Raw genomic sequence first — 17,500 nt, 5'->3', positions numbered from 1 at the left:
TGGCAAAAGTCGACAGATGCCCCACTGTGTGCACAAATGTCCTGCTGATGCTGCAGTCTCAGTGACCAGCCTCACAATACAACTCAAACCTGTTATACTTGTGACTCCTCCTGAAAGGCAAAGATTACAATCCTGCTGAGTTTGGTGATTAATAGTCAGTATGCTTCCATGGTAAGGCTGTTCCGAGAATTTAGAAAAAGCATTTTAATCATCTGCCCACTCTGTCCATTAAATGTGATTTATGGACTATGGATTTCAGTGTAGTAAAATCTTGAAAACAACAGCAAATTGTTCCTTCAACATGAGGTGTCATGGAGGCTGAGGCCCACAATTCAAAGAAACAAAGGGGAGATACAATTATTGGAAGAAAAGAATGGCATCATGTTGTTAGGATGGTCCTAGAATATAATTACTACTCTGAACTTAGTCCCCAGCCCTTCCCACTTACCCCAGTCCCAAAGAGTCCAAAGAATTCATGAGAACTGTTGTCTTAAACTTTCTTTTTTTTTTTTTTGAGATGGAGTCTCGCTCTGTCCCCCAGGCTGGAGTGCAATGGCGTGATCTCAGTTCACTGCAACCCCCCGCTCCTGCGGTTCAAGCAATTCTCCTGCTTCAGCCTCCTGAATAGCTGGGATTACAGGTGCATGCCACCATTCCCAGCAATTTTTTTGTATTTTTAATAGAGACAGGGTTTCACCATGTTGGCCAGGCTGGTCTCAAACTCCTGACCTCAGGTGATTCGCCCTCCTCGGCCTCCCACAGTGCTGGGATTACAGGCGTGAGCCACTACTCCCAGCCATTCTTAAACTTTCTGAAACAATTAAAAGCACTGTTTCAAAGAAAAAAAAAGTTAAAGAAGAAATACACCTCAATCTTATTCATGTATTTGTAAGAATTGATTTTTCACTTTCAATATTTAAAACAAACCCTGGCCAGGGGCATTGGCTCACACCTGTAATCCCGGCACTTTGGGAGGCTGGGGTGGGTGGATCATGAAGTCAAGAGATCGAGACCAACCTAGCCAACATGGTGAAACCCTGTCTCTACTAAAATACAAAAAATTAGCCAGGCGTGGTGGTGCACACCTGTAATCCCAGCTACGCGGGAGGCTGAGGCAGGAGAATCACTTGAACCTGGGAGGTGGAGGTTGCAGTGAGCCAAGATCGTGCTACTGCACTCCAGCCTGGCAATGCAGCAAGACTCCATCAAAAACAACAGCAACAACAACAAACCTATAAAGTGTAGTACTGATGAAAAAAGTCCATACATCCCTTCTTGAAGAGTCTTTGAAAATGACTTCTGTGTCACTTGGGCGACACGTCTATCTTAAAGGATAGAGGAACAAAGTAAGTCAAGACCTTATAACTGACCACAGGGAGGTTAAGGCCATCATCCCAAGTGGAGAAGATATTTTAACCATGGTGCTTTAAGGCTTTTCACTGGTTCCCGATTGATTTGCTTTTAAAACCAGGAACCTGCAAATGAATCCAACTGAATGATCAATTTATTCCATTATTGAATTTAATCAATTATTAAATAGTTGAAGTGCTTCTCAAACTCTTTTTCTCATGTATAACTCTTGCCCCTTCCCCCTCCCACTCTTGCAGCAGTTCTGCTCCTACATTTGTTTCTACCCCAACTTACATTATTTTTAAATGAAAATAGTTGGGCTTTCCTATAAACGATAGCATAGAAAGAGCTGAGATATATGGTGTTAGATGCTGTGTAAGTGTAACATTTGTGCCAGGTGCGGTGGCTCATGTCTGTAATCCCAGCACTTTGGGAGGCCAAGGAGGGTAGATCACCCGAGGTCAGGAGTTCGAGACCAGACTGGCCAACGTGGTGAAACCCTATCTCTACTAAAAATACAAGAATTAGCCAGGCGTGGTTGTGGGTGCCTGTAATCCCAGCTACTCAGGAGGCCGAGACAGGAGAACCACTTGAACCTGGGAGGCGGAGGTTGCCGTGAGCCCAGATTGTACCACTGCACTCTTGCCTGGGCGACAGAGTGAGACCCTGTCTCAAAATAAAATAAAATAAAATATCCCTTGAATCCCGGAAGTGGAGGTTGCAGTGAGCCAAGATAGCGCCATTGCACTCCAGTCTGGGCCTCACAGGGAGACTTTATCTCAATAACAACAACCAAAAAAAGTGTAACATTTGTGATAACCTCTGGGACTAAAGCAAGTACAGAGTGCAGGGCAGTGGTAGGACTCACACCCATGACAACAGAGACTAATAAAAAGCAAAAACGGACATGCTATCCACTTACATGTAAAACGGCAATGATAGGAATAAGAGGGGGTATAAGATACAAGTGCTGGATAGAGGCTGAAGCAAAATTAAAACTGAGAAATTATCAGTAATTTGGCAAATGGAATTCACTTTAAAATTGATCTATTAGCAAAATAGCCTTTTGCAAACTGACTTGCTTCTCTTTTGATAATACTATACTCTCTTCTCATGAGACCAAGTTAGATTGTTCTGAGCTTTACCAAGAATACATAACAAATTAATAGGGCAATAAACTTTTAAATAGCCATGCACATGATCCTATCTCTCATTTTCCCTACCAGTTTCCTGTGTGTCTTGAGTAAGAGCCCAGGACTGCTTGAGTTTAAATGTTCTATCTATTTAGGGGAGAAGGGAAAGAGAAGGCAGGAGAGAGGAGCTCCTTGCTTTTTCTACCTTCTGAATGAAATCAACTTACCAATAGTTAGGCCTGCTATCTTACTTCAAATGACCCCCTTCTGACACCAGGGACCTCTTTAAAAGAATATTGTGATCTTTCAGTTATAAAATCATAGAGGAACTAGTAAAAATGAATGGAGGGTATGCTAGTGATCTGGGGCAACATCACCCTTACATTCTGGAGGCTAAATTCCAACATACTCAGAATAATAATATAAAGTCCTGAATAACATTGTATTCTACCCAGCAATATGTTGGAAGGAAGAAGGAAAGGGAAGGAGAGAGCAAGAGAGAAAGGGAAGAAGAGAGGGGAGGATTTTGCATTGAACTCTTGATATGGCCAACATAGAGCCTACCATTGTGGAGATTACACGATACAATTTTCCCACCTTTTCTCTCGCCGGCCTTTCCTAGTGATACAGCTCCGGTGAGTGGAGGAACACCAGGGCTCTTGTCTCACGTCGAATTGTATAAAACGACACGGACACACGTGGAGTGGTTTTAAGGAGTGGAGAGTTTAATAGGCAAGAAAGAAGGGAGAAGAAAGAAGGAAGAAGCTCCCCGATACAGAGACAGAGCAGAGCGGGGTCTCCAAAGCTGAGAGAGGGAACCCCCAGGGCGGCTGATACCAGCCAGTTATATGAAGAGGCTGTAGGAGGTGATGTCTGATTGGCAAAGGGCTCAGGGGATTCCTTTGACCAGGCATGTCATTCATGTAGCCCTCGAAAAAAACTGACCCTCCCACCCTAGCCTTTTGATATGCAAATGCAGGATGCCAGGATGTTCTATACACGTGGGGAGATGTGGGGGTGGCCATGTTGCCAGGCACATGAGGGAGCAAATGCAAGAACAAAGGGGCGGAATCGCCATGTTTGGGTGGACCAGTTTCTAATGGTCTGCATTTGCATGTCAAAGGTTGCCTGCCCATCTCTAAGAGCTGGGGCTTTCCTGATAGACAAGAAACGTTTCGGAGCTACTTTAAAAGAAACAACTTTCCAAGGACCCCTTTTCCTGTCTATCTGCCTAAAATTATTTCTTAACGTCTCCTGTAACAGTAGGAACAATCTCACCAGGGCTCTCTGAACATGCTGTACTTAGCCAGACCTTCTCACTGTTGATTACCCTTCCTCCTACCTGTGTCTGACTCTCCAAGTCCCAACTACTTGTCAGGATCCAGTTTGGTGCCTTTTTTTTCTGCCTTTCCAAACCACTCCATTTTCTTTTCATCTCTCCCTTCCATGAATGCACAGTCAGTTTAGGAAAGAAACTCATCTGAACCTTGACCTCTTAGTTTGCATAAATAACTTTGAGTAACAAATGAACAGGATATCAGGCCCCTCACGTACAATGTCTTGCATTTCTTTTTTTTTTCCCTTCAACATTTCTAGCAGCGCTGGATCTATTGCAAGTGCTCTGTAAATGACTGATTGAGGAACATATGGATTAATGAATAAATCAACCACGGAATGAATGCACTGACATGACAGTTTCAGACATAGATGGGGGAGCATGCGGAAGAGCCAAGCAACAGAGCAAAGCATCAGGTCAAAGCAATTTTAGTGGATTAGCCCTCACTCTTTCCCACAGAGCTCTCAGCTTCCAAAAACTCCAGCTTTCAAAACTCCATTGTTTTGAAATAGTTAAGGCAAAGAAAGTGAGAGAGGACTTTTAAAAAATGGATGCTTTCAGAAACATGGATTCTTACACTAGCAACCATTTATGGACAATAAAAAGTCAGGAAGCAAACCTAATATAAGCTTTCTTTCCCAGACCCCAGGGGAAACATAGCCATGGGACATCTTTCTTCAATGAAGTCTACGTTTACAGCAACCAAGCGCACACAACTCCATTTCCTGTTTATGTAAGACCTCTTGCTACTGGATGCAGGGAAAATATATCCCTCTTATTGGCTTTCCCATAAAGGTATCTCCCAGTCACCAATGCCCTATTCTTTTCAGGTAAGATTCATTCACATGACGACTGATTACCAAAAGACTGTACTGGGGCAAACCTCATGTTTTTTGTGTCTTGTCATTCTATAGGGAGGGAAATGTCTCTTGCCTAATACTTCACTTTGTTCCATGTCCACTGTGTTCCATAGTTTGGGAAAGCATACTTTAAATCCAGCACTGGATCTGTTTGAGTGATCCCTGGATTTGTATTAGTTTTGTTTTCTGAAGAAGGTTTGTCTTAGTGGGTGCCCTTTAGAGATCACTTTTGTTATAAAATGAGCCAAGATTAATAGCCATCTCCATGTCATGTGTTTGCCTGTCTTCAGCTGACGAATTTCAAATGACCTTCTTGTTCTGCCAACACACTGTGGAGATAACATCACTGAAAGCTGGCCCTTGCTACTGCTGACTCTGTCATATGGGGAAGGGGACAGCGTGTAATTCTGCCTCTGGTAATCTGCTTGTGACAGTGATTTTATAGCCTGCAAACTTTTGCTTATTGTACCCAGATGTTGTATGACACTTTGCCAAAAATACATCTTTTAAAGAATCTGTCTTAATTCTTTGTTTTGAGATAATTTTATGCTTACAATATTTGTCTCATCATGTTCTCTCTCTGTCTATGTAAACATTTTTGAACCATTTGAGGGTAAGTTGCAAAGAAAATACCCCATTACCTTAGTGTACAATTTCTAAAAATAAGGGTATTTTCTTACAAAACCAGAGTACAATTTTCAAAATCAGGACATTTATGTAAATGTAGTTGTATTATCTAATACATAGAATTTAGTCAAGTTTTGTAATTTTTTACTGGCCCAGGATCAACCTGGTATTCATGTTGCCCTTGGTTTTCTTGTCTCATTATTCTCCATTAATTACAAATAACTATTTCTTTCTTTGTCTTCCGTGACTCATTTTTTTGAAGAGTAGTGGCCATGTGTCTTTTACAGAATAGCACTCAGTTTGGGATTGTCTGAAGCCTCTTTATGTTTAGATTCACACAGTGCATTTTTGGCAGGAACACCACAGAAGCCATGTTGATGCAGGGACATTGTATCTATTTGTCCCATTAATGGTGATGTTAACTTTGTTCACTTCATTAATGTTTCCCATCAAGTTTTACCCATCGATGATTCTTGCCTAAAATAATTATTACTACAGCTGTTGTCAAATGGTGATTTTTCTGAACATATCATGCCATCCATATTTATTACTGCCTTCCTACTGCAAAGAAAAACTTTCCCCTTTTCTTATTTATTTGTTTGTTTGTTTATTTATTTATTTATTATTCCACATTCATCTTCAATGTGGATTTGTGGATTTTACTTTATGGGTTAAAAACAATTCTTATTTATTGTGATGTCCAAATTACTTCACATTTGGCCAGTATATCCCCTTGGCATGTCCCTTCATTCTTTGAGAGCTTCCTTGATTTCTGACATAAAAATATATTCTAGGATTATCTTGTGCATCTCCAGCCCCAGCTTTGGAACTGGTGGTTGATGTCTACAAAAGGCCCTAATTCCTTTTATTGGAAAGTAGTGCTTAGAATCCAAGATCTGGGACTAGGTGTACCAGTTCCTATTACAATGTCAATGTTCCAAGAAACTCTCACTGGACAGAGTAAAGATAAATATGTGTACGTGTGTGTGCGTGTGTGCGCCCGTGTGCACACGAACACATGTATATGTGCACATAAATATATATGTACACAAATTTACATTTATATTTATTTGAGGTTTTATTATATATCTTCAGTTCCAATCCAAGACTTGAGTTCTCAAAATGAAATGGCTATAAAACCTCCTGCAAAATAAATATTTTTGGACAGTTAATTAACAGTTGAATGAGATCTGTATCATTGGTTTGAGCTGATGACATCCCAGTTTTAGCCCATATAACATTTTTTGGTAGCCAAGTAGAGGAGGCTACGATGTAACAAAGGTACCACCTTTTATGCACATGTGCACATAAACAATTAGTTCTTCCCCATCTATTGATCCCATCACTTCAAAATGCCATAACTGGACCTATTCTCCAATTCCAGTGGCTTAATTTATAAGCTCATTATCTCTTGCTTGGACTATTGCCATAGCTTGCTAATTGGACTACAAATCTTCTTCATCTTCACACTGCAATTCATCTCCACATAGACCTCTGACTGTAAAGTAGATTATGCTACTTTCCCATTTTAAAAAAAGAAATGCTAGGCTTCAGTTAGAACAGAATGAAATTCAACTCCTTAGCAAGCAAAAGGAACCCTCATCTGAGTAAATTTAAGCCCAGTGAAATTTTAAGTCAGTCTTTGCTAAGCACTAAGTTACCTGTAACATTTAGTTTACTGTTTTGTCCTCAACATGACATAAATGTGCATGAACTGTTTCACTAGATACACAATTGCTAAAGCAAAGGCCTATCTATCTGCCTAAAAAAGACTTAACATATAACAGAATATAATGTCGCTTAACTACTAAGGTTTATTAATTGTCTACCATGTTCCAGGCACTGTGCCATACGTATTCTTGTATTTAATTCTTACAATCTTCTGAGACAAGTGTGATTAGGGCAGTGAGGAAACTGAGGTTTAGAAATAAAAATAAACTCTTATACGTTCAGTTAATAAACTTGACAGCTCAAGTGGACCTGTCTGATTCCAAAATTCATTAACTTTGCTACGGCCTTGGACCAAATTCAACTGTTCCTCTTGAATGCCCTTCCTGGCACCTGGAGGCAAAGTTAGGATCCAACAGTTTTGTCCAAAATTCTCATACAGAGCTTAATATACTGTAGTTATTTGTGACACATCTATCTCTTTCAGTAGACTGAGTTCTTGTATGTTAGAAAACATATCTTATTCAACTTGGAATTTTCCTTTTGGACATCAATGTTGAGTTAGACAAGAAAACTTAAATGTTTGGGAAAACACAGGTGGGGATGGTGTGAGAGCAAAAGGCCTGTGTTTACAGTGGAGAGAGAGGGGGGCTATGGACAATTTCAAAACAAAAATCAGTAAGTACTGTAACATTCTATTAGTGTGAAGATAATGTTTTTTACAGATACTCTTTGTATTCTCAAAGGATGGAAGAAAATTCAATTTATATTAGAAGTGACTACAAGGCAGGAAGTTATAGTTGGTGAAGACAGAAATAATTGGGCAGTTTTTTATTTGATTTTTTGTTTTTTGAGACAGAGTCTTGCTCTGTCACCCAGGCTGGAGTGTAATGGCACCATCTTGGTTCACTGCAACTTCCGCCTCCTAGGTTCAAGCGATTCTCCTGCCTCAGCCTCCCAAGTAGCTGGGATTACAGGCATGTCCCACCACGTCCAGCTAATTTTTGTATTTTTAGTAGAGACTGGGTTTCACCATGTTGGCCAGGGTGATCTTGAACTCCTGACCTCAGGTGATCAGCCCTCCTCAGCCTCTCAAAGTGGGATTACAGGCATGAGCCACTGCACCCAGCCCTACTTGATTTGTTTTTATAAATAGATCTCTGCAAATATCATAGACATCAGGGTTGCCACTGTAAAGATAGAATGGTGGTCTAGGTGGCCCTGCACTCATATGTTTATCACAGCACATTCACAATAGCAAAAATGTGGAACCAGCCTAAGCACCCATCAACATATGATTAGATCAAGAAAATATGGTGTATATACACAATGGAATACTATTCAGCCATAAAAGATAATGAAATCATGTCTTTTACAGCAACATGGATGGAACTGTGAGCCATTATCTTAAGTTAAATAACTCAAAAGCAGAAAGTTAAATATCACAAATAAGTGGGAGCTAAATAATGGAATAATAGTCCTTGAAGGCTTGGTAGGTGGGAGGGTGAGTAAAGAAAAGTTACTTAATGGGTATGAAGTCCACTATTCAGGTGATGGCTACACAAAAAGCCCAAACTTCACCACTACACAACATGTCGATGTAACAAGATTGCATTTACATCCTTTACATTTATGCAAATAAAAAAACATATACAAAATACATTTAAGCAAAAGAGATTGCCCATTCAATGAGCCAAATAAAGTTAAATTCAAATTAAGAACTTGCAGAGGGAAATGATAATATATTGGCATTCACAAAGATCACTTCGATAAGAACATTAATCAAGAGGGCAATTCAAAGTTTAGGATGATACTAGATGCCTCTCAGACATTTTAGAATGTTGACTAAGCGATATTTTCATAACTGAAAAAGACTCTCAAACATCTAGGAATTATGCCAAATAAGATATTGATTAATATTAATGGACATCATAGAAGAGCAGGAAAGTACCAAAGCAAACCTGATTTTTAGAGCTAGGGCAGAAGTGCCTTCTACATAATTTATTGAAAAACAACAGCAATGTCGACATTGCAGCCTGAATCACCCGTCGCACCCACAGAACCTGATTCAAGGAAATGAGCCAAAGATGGTAGAAAAATTGGGAACTTTCTTGAATCTAGATTCCAAGTGTCTCAACCCAGTTCCATTTCAAATAATCATGAATATAAAAGCAAAAGAAGAGAAACAGGCTGTGTTTTCTGCAATCTGGCTTCAAGGACTAGAGAACGCCCTGAGGAGAGCAAATGGAAGCCCCATTAGGAGGAAAATGGCGGCGAGTGATGGGAACAATTTTAGTCAGAAGCAGGAGGCTGTGCTTGAAATGGAAATTTATCTTTGTGGAATTCTAAACAGAGGGAAAGGGCATCCAAGGTTAGCCAAAGCTAGCAGAGGAGAGACATTAGCAAAGCGTGTGAATAGAGAGTGAAATGCTTTCAGAGTAAACAAATACCCAAGCCGTTCCTAGGAAGCTGTTCTAAAGCCAGTTTGCACGAACTTTCTCATCTGTTTTGCTACAAAAAAAGAGTGAAGTTGAAGCCCCCAGCCTTCTTTTCCTCACATTATACCCAGGAAATCAATCTTGCATCAAAGGAACACCTGTTAGGCATTTTCTGAATTAATATGGCTTAATTTGGTTTATTATGGTTTAATACCAGATTGTAAATGGCTCAACCTACAGCTATTTACTGAGGACCTGCAATGTACAAAGCAATAGATGCCCCAGATGATAACCAGAGTTTAATATAAATGTCTCAGAATGGATTGTTTCAGGTCATTTTATCACATTAGTGTTTATTTGGAAGAAGAAAACCCAGAAAGCAGAAGCTGTAAGTGACTTTATCTAGTTCTTAAGCTCCTGCAGCTTCATTAAAATACACACAAACTTATGTTTTAAAAGCGTTCTATTCTGTCTTCCTCTTCTCCAACTTCTTCCTTAAAAATACATGCTTTGCATCTGTTTTATAAAAATACAAACATTTAAGAAATGTTAAATATATAAAAAAAGAAAGAGGCACACAAGTATCCACCAATCAGATAAAACAAATAGCATCTTTTCCATACTTGTCACAGATCAATTCAAAGAAGAAAATATCAAAGAAAGACTTAAATCTCCCTCCCCATCCCATTCATCCCTCTTCCTTCTAAGACAGCACCATCATTTCCAGGCTGTTGTATGACATTTCTTGTTTATGTTTATAATTTTACTAAATATCTGTGTAGAATTTTCTTTTTCTAACTTAAAATGTCCTAAAATTATTTCCTGGGCTTTTCAGAGTTGTTTTTCACTGTGATGACCTTGCATTTCGTTTGCATTTCAATGCTGTAATGTGTGTTTCAGAGCCAGCGCTCTGCCTCCACACTGCCCATATACAAAGCATGGTTCTTCTACTTACTTGTTATATGACTGTGAGCAAGCTCTGCCTCTTTCAAGACTCAATTTATTCATCTGTAAAATATCCCACTGGCAGGTCGAGAGGATTAAATTATTTAACACATAAAGCATTTATTCACTCGACCAATTCTTGACGTGTCATGAGTAGTCAGTAAATGTTAGTTATTATTAGTATTGTTATTGCTGCCATTATTATCATGTGAGATCCAAACTTAATTTAATTTATTATAAATGGATAATTACTCCAACAATATGTATGATGCAGCCATAAGCCACCTCATACAACAAGCCTCTACATATTCGAGTGTCTGTTCTGGTCTCTCTCTGCATCCATACCACACTATTGTCCTAATTAATAGCCCTATAATAAATGCTGTATCTGGAGTGGTTAGTCCACCTTGTCTTCTCCCTCTTCAGAGTAGTTTTGGCAATTCTTGGCCCTGTATTCTTTCATACTAATTTTAGTAAGCATTTGTTAAATTCCTTTCAAAATAACAAACAATCCGCTGTGGGGTGGTGGTTAGAATTATACTGAAGATATTTCATCTTCTCATACATGAACATGTATTATATCACTTTTATATTTTACATTTTGTCCCTTTAAAAATATCATCTTATATTTTTCCATGAAGTTTATTCTCTACTATTCTAAATTATATTCCCTGGCCAGGTGCAGTGGGTCACGCCTGTAATCCCAGCACTTTGGGAGGCTGAAGCAGCGGATCACCTGAGGTCAGGAGTTGGAGACCAGCCTGGCAAACATGGTGAAACCCCATATCTACTAAAAATACAAAAATTAGCTGGGCGTGGTGGCAGGTGCCTGTAATCCCAGCTACTCAGGAGGCTGAGGCAGGAGAATTGCTTGAACCCACGAGGTAGAGGTTGCAGTGAGCCAAGATCACACCATTGCACTCCAGCCAGGACAACAAGAAAGAAACTCTGGCTCAAGAATAAATAAATAAATAAATAATAAATAAATAAATAAATAAATTTCCATATGCTCTTTTTACTATCATGGAAAACATTTGCTAAATCATATTTTTAAAATATTTTCAAATTTTTAGTCATCATAAAATGTTATTGTTATATCCAGTAACGTTGATACACCTTTACTAATTGCAATAGTTTGTGCATTTTCTTTCCTTTTGATGAAGATAGCCATGTCATCTTTGAATGATGTTCATTTTGTTTCTTCCAAATTGCACTTTTTTACATTTTCCTGTCTTATTGGGCTAGCTGAGACTGTAGGTACAACTGTGAAGAAAGTGCTGATAGCAGACATCCTTATCTTTTTCTCTATATTAGAGGGAATACTTTACTAATTGGCCATTAGTATAATGTTCAATATTCAATTTAGGATTTTGCTTAATAAGCTTTACTAACATTTTATGCCTAGTTTAAGAGTTTTTTTTAAAGTCATGAATATTACATTTTGACATACCTTTTTATATTTTTAAAAGTAATCACATTTTGTCTCCTTTAATCATTAAATTTTAAGTGCTGAATTGTAGTTGCAGATTTTCTAATGTTGAACTGTTTATAAATTACTGGGATATATCCTACTTGTTCACTGAAAAAAAATGCTGGATTCAACAGAGTTTACTAATTTTTGTTTAGAATTATTTTATTTTTGTGCCTTTATAAGATTGCCTACAATTTTTTCTTTTTGATATGTTCTTGGTCAAATTTTAGAATTGAGATTATGCTAGCTTCATAGAGTGAGTTGGGGAGTTTCTTCTCTTGGCCCATTTCCTGAAATACATTGTGTTAAGATTGTCTTTACTCACCTTCTAGTTAGAATATTATTTTTAAGAGGGTGGGAGAGAAGAAATAAGTAGATATTTGACAATCAATTGAACAACTTTAGTGACGTAATTTCTAATCAAGTTCCCTATTTCTCCTTGTCATTTTTGATTATTTATATTTTCCTAAAAAATGGTCCATGTTTCCAAGTTCTCAAATGTATTGGCGTAAGTTTTTCTTAATAATCACTCATTTTTTTTTCTAAAACTATTTGCTCCGTCATCTGTCTTTCTATTCTCTTTCTGCATCATTGTCTCTGTCTGTCTGCCTGTCTGTCTCTCTCGCTGAGATTTACCTACACTTTTTATCTTTTCAAAGAATCAGCTTTGAGTTTTGTTGATCCTCTTCGTTTTTCTTGCGCTTGTCTTTCTTCTCTATTTCCCTTTCCTTTCTTGGAGTTTACCCTCTGAGTCTTCTCCTACTTCATAAGTTGAACAAACAGATCCCTTATTTTTGATTGTGTCTTATTCATGTGTGTATTTCAGGCTCCCAGACTCTGGAAGCGTTATTTCAATTGCATCTCTTGAGTTTCAGTATGTAGTTTTTCAGTTCTCTGTATGTTTTTCAGTTCTCTAATATCCATTCTGAATTTCTCTTTGACTTATGAAATACCCAAATAATCAAATTTTAAAATTTTAATACAAGTTGTTTAGTGTTTTGGGAGATATTTTTGTAATGTGCTTTTGAAGGGTTTGCTATTTGTTTTAATCTTTTCTATTTCAATGCTGTAGGGGTACAAGCGGTTTTTTGTATTACATGGGTGAATTGTATAGTGGTGAAGTCTAGGATATTAGTGTATGTGTCACCTGAGTAGTGCACCCCAGTAGGTAGTTTTTTAAATGTTGTCTGTACCAGGTTAAATTTTGGTACATCTTTAGACATGGTCAATGGTTATCAAAATTCTATGTCTGCTAGAAAGTAATGAGTACCTTAATTGTTGGGTACTGGGCTTTGTATGAAAATTTGAGCACATTTGTTAATTGTGCTCTTTGATGTTTTTACTTTTTTCATTTTTCCACTTTTCTGTTTCTGACAGGTGAGCTAGAATCTTCTGTTATGATTTTTGGTGAACAATTTTCCCTATTTTTTTTTTTGCTTTATACATTTTGAGGTTACACTGTTAGAGGAGGATGGATGTAGTATTATTTGATTTTCTAGACAATTTTACAATAATTTCCATGATTATCTTTATCATTAATATTTCTTTATACCTTTAAATGTAATTGAATGACATTAGTATTGCTACATCATTTAACAGCTTTACTCAGAGTAGCATTTGCCTAATATATCTTTTCCCATTTTTTATTAATATTCTTTCTGTGTAATGCTTAAACATTACATATAACTTGCTTTTTTGTTTATCCAACTTTTTTATTTATTGAGATTAAGGATATATTTGGAATTATTTACATGACTAGTTTGTTTTCATGCTATTTCTTAATTATTTTTCTCCTCTTTTTCTCAATCATCCTTCTGTTGGATGATTGGAACTTCTTTCCACTTTGTTTCCTTCCACCCAATTAAAAGATGCTTTATTTTGTCTGATGTAACTTTAAAATACATACCTGAATTAGCAAGCTTTTCTCATGGCCAATGAAGAATTGTAGAATGTCTACATATTCCATATTATTGTTGTGTAGTATTTTAGTTACATCTGTTTTACTCCCCACCCATTGGGCATTATTTTAATTATTATTAATTTTTATAATAATTTTATTTAGATTTACTCACATTTTTCTGATTTATTTTGTAACCTCTCATTTTTGCTTTCTATTTCTTCCTTCTTATGTTCAATTTTTATCTTTATGAATCACACCTCATATATTCCATTTCTTGGCCTCCATGCATTCACTTTACACACACATACACACACACAACATTTATCTGGACATATGTTTATTTAAAAATAGCTATTAAATAACAGCTGTAACAAAAGAAAATAAAAATAAATAACAGTTGTGTCTTTCAGCAAGATATATGGGTGGCAAAGTTAGCATTTGTGTGAAAATATATTTGACTTTTGAGGGTTTAACTGGGCATAGAAGTCTAAGGTCACATTATGTTTCTTAGCAACTTCAAAATACTAGTCAGTTTTCTCTATTTTCTGTATGCTGATAGAACATCTAATTGACAATCTGTTCCTTTTTTGTACGTAATCTTTTTCTACCTGATTGCTTCTAAGAGTTGTGCTGTTTCTCCTTTTCCCTGCAGTTTCACTATGATGCATCGTATCAATTTTTATTTTTATTTATCCAGCTCGGGAATTGGTATCATTCCTTATTGTAAAGATTAACAGTTGTTCATCAGCTCTGAAAATTCCTAGCCATTTATGATTTTGTATACTTTTTTCACCCAATATGTTGGTTAATTTTATTCTACTCACCATGGCTCAATCTTTCCTTTACATTTTCCATTGCTTTATCTCACTGAATTATTACTTCTTGTAGCAATTTCAGCAGACTACTCTTCTGTTCTCTAATTTTTTAATTTAGTTGTGCTCACAATTCTTTATTCAGTTGTGTGCAACATGATGTTTAACTCACTGAGTATTTAGTTTCAATGAGTGTATTTTCATTTTTAATGTTCTTTTTGTTTTTCTTTTAAACTATTATTTCCAAAATGTTGTCTACTGTAATTTTATTTCATGGTTTTATTTGTGAACAATTTTAAGCACACTTTATGATTGTTGTATTACTTGAATTCTTGAGACCATATGCCTAGGGTTTATAGTTAATCAGATTCTCTCTCATGACAGATTATTTTCTCATGTGGTTTGTAATTTTGCATGTGCCCTTTTATTCAGCAGGAGTGTGTGTGTCTGTGTGTGTGCGCACGCACACACACACTGGGTAAAAAATACTCCCATAAAAAAAATTTTCTGTTTGCTTAATAAGTCGGGACACAAGGCTATCTTCATTTGGGAATACATACTGATGCCAACTTTTCCTCCTCATTTGGCTGTAGAATAGGTTGGGGCTTCCATTTTTCTTTTTCTCTCTTTCTTCTTTTTTTTTTTTTTTTTTGAGATGAAGTTTCACTCTTGTCGCCCAGGCTGGAGTGCAATGACATGATCTCGGCACACTGCAACCTCCGCCTCCTGGGTTCAAGTGATTGATTCTCTTGCCTCAGCCTCCTGAGTAGCTGGGATTACAGGCTCCCGCCACCACGCCCAGCTAATTTTCGTATTTTTAGTACAGACAGGGCTTCACCATGTTGTCCAGGCTGGTCTCGAACTCCTGACCTCGTGACTCACCTGCCTTGGCCTCCCAAAGTGCTGAAATTACGGGCATGAGCCACCACACTCGGCCCAATATTGCCTTTTTGAATGTACCTCTTGTCACCTCTTCACAGGCGTCATCACCCCATCCCTGGCAATTAAGACCCGTATCAGGATTCAGTTCCTTCCTGGACCACCATGGCATCACTCCTCGAGGTTTTCCTCTGTTGTCTCTGTCATCTAGGAATTTTACCTTCTTTCTTTTTAGGTCAATTATATATTAAACTATTTGTATTACATATTACCAAGCACTTCTTTGTATCTGTAGCAGAAAGATACTCACATATTTCAGCATGCCTTGAAAGAACCAAATGTCTGATTTACTCTTCAGAAAACAGCTATTGTGAAATAAACATATTTACCAAAAAACGCTACGTTTGTGTGCATGTATATATGCACTTGTGTGTAAAGGGAATGCCTGCAGGTCAAGAAATGGGACATCATTGCCAAGACCCTGAATTCCCATGTTCCTATCCCAGTGATAACATTCATCTTCTTCCTTAGTAGTAATTACAGTCTGTCTTTTATGATACGCACCTTCTTTCTTTTTATTGTAGTTTTACCACTTATATTAATTATGAAACAAAAGAACTTAGTTTTCCTTGAGTTTGAACTTTCTATGGTTGAAATAATTCTATATTAATTCTTAGGTCTTATTTCTTTTGATCAAAAGTATATTTTTGACATTTGTCCGTGTCAGAGACTGGCAAACCTTTTCTTTAGGGACCAAATAATAAATATTTTAGTCTTTACAGGCTATCTACGTTTTCTAACATATACTTTTTTTTGCTTGTCTGTTTGTTTTTCAAGCTATAAAAATGTAAAAACATTCTTAGCTTGTGGGCCATGCAAAAACAGGTCACAGCAGGTTTGTTTGGCCCAGAGGGTCATAGTTTGATGACACTTGATCAAATATCACTACAGGGAGCTTTAGTCATTTATTTGTATTGCTATTCGGCAAGGTACATTTATTCATCCTAATGCAAATGTACACTTTGAGTTTTTTCAGTGTAACACTAATGGTATTTTTTTTAGAGACATATGAGTACACATTTTCTGGTAAATACATGTGTAAGTTTCTACTTAAGGATGCCATTGCTTGATATGCATATATTTGACTTTTGAAGATATCGTCAAAAATTTTCTCAAGTGCTGGTACTAATTTGTATTCCCACCAAATACTATGCATTTTCTTTTGTTATGTATCCTTGCCCACATTAGCAGTAACAGAATGTTTGGGTTTCGCCGATCTTGTTGATACCTAATAGTATCTCATTGTCGTTTTTCATCAACATTTTCTTGATTATTAGTGAGGATGAACACATTTTCAAATGTTTATTGGCCATTTTGATCTTGATTTTTGTGAAGTGCCCGCTTTTATTTATTTATTTATTTAGAGACAGGATTTCACTCCCATCGACCAGGCTGGAGTGCAGTGATGTGATCTAGGCTCACTGCCACCCCCACCTCCTGGGCTCAAGCCATTCTTCTGCCTCAGCCTCCTGAGTAGCTGGGACTGTAGGTGCATCCCACCACACCTGGCTAATTTGGTACTTTTTGTAGAGACGGGGTCTTGCCGTGTTGCCCAGGCTGGTCTCTAACTTCTGAGGTCAAGTGATCCACCCACCTCTGCCTCCCAAACTGCTGGAGTTACAGACATGAGCTGCCACGCCCGACATGCTCTCATTTTTCAATCATTTTTTAAAAAGGGGGCATCTGCATTTTTCTTATAATTTTTGTAGTAGTTGTTCATATACTTTGCATAATAATTATTGACCAATTAGTTATGTGTCACAAATATTTTCTTATGTTCTGTGGCTTGCATTTTCTTTCTGTAAATGCTGTCTTCTGATTAATGTAAATACTTAATTTCCAATTAGCTCAATTTGTCAACCAATCCCTTTTTTTGACTCTCATTTAATAAGTATTTCCCTATTACTACGTCACATTCTTTTATATCAATAAGATGTTTATACTTTGTCTTTTATATTTGGATTGTTGACCCACCTAGAGCTGATGTTTTGTGCATGGTTTGTAGCAAGAAGCAAATTTCT

The sequence above is a fragment of the Symphalangus syndactylus genome, chromosome 10 (genome assembly GCF_028878055.3).
Source record: "Symphalangus syndactylus isolate Jambi chromosome 10, NHGRI_mSymSyn1-v2.1_pri, whole genome shotgun sequence".
In the NCBI taxonomy this organism is placed as follows: Eukaryota; Metazoa; Chordata; class Mammalia; order Primates; family Hylobatidae; genus Symphalangus; species Symphalangus syndactylus.
Note: the sequence above shows the minus strand (reverse complement) of the source record.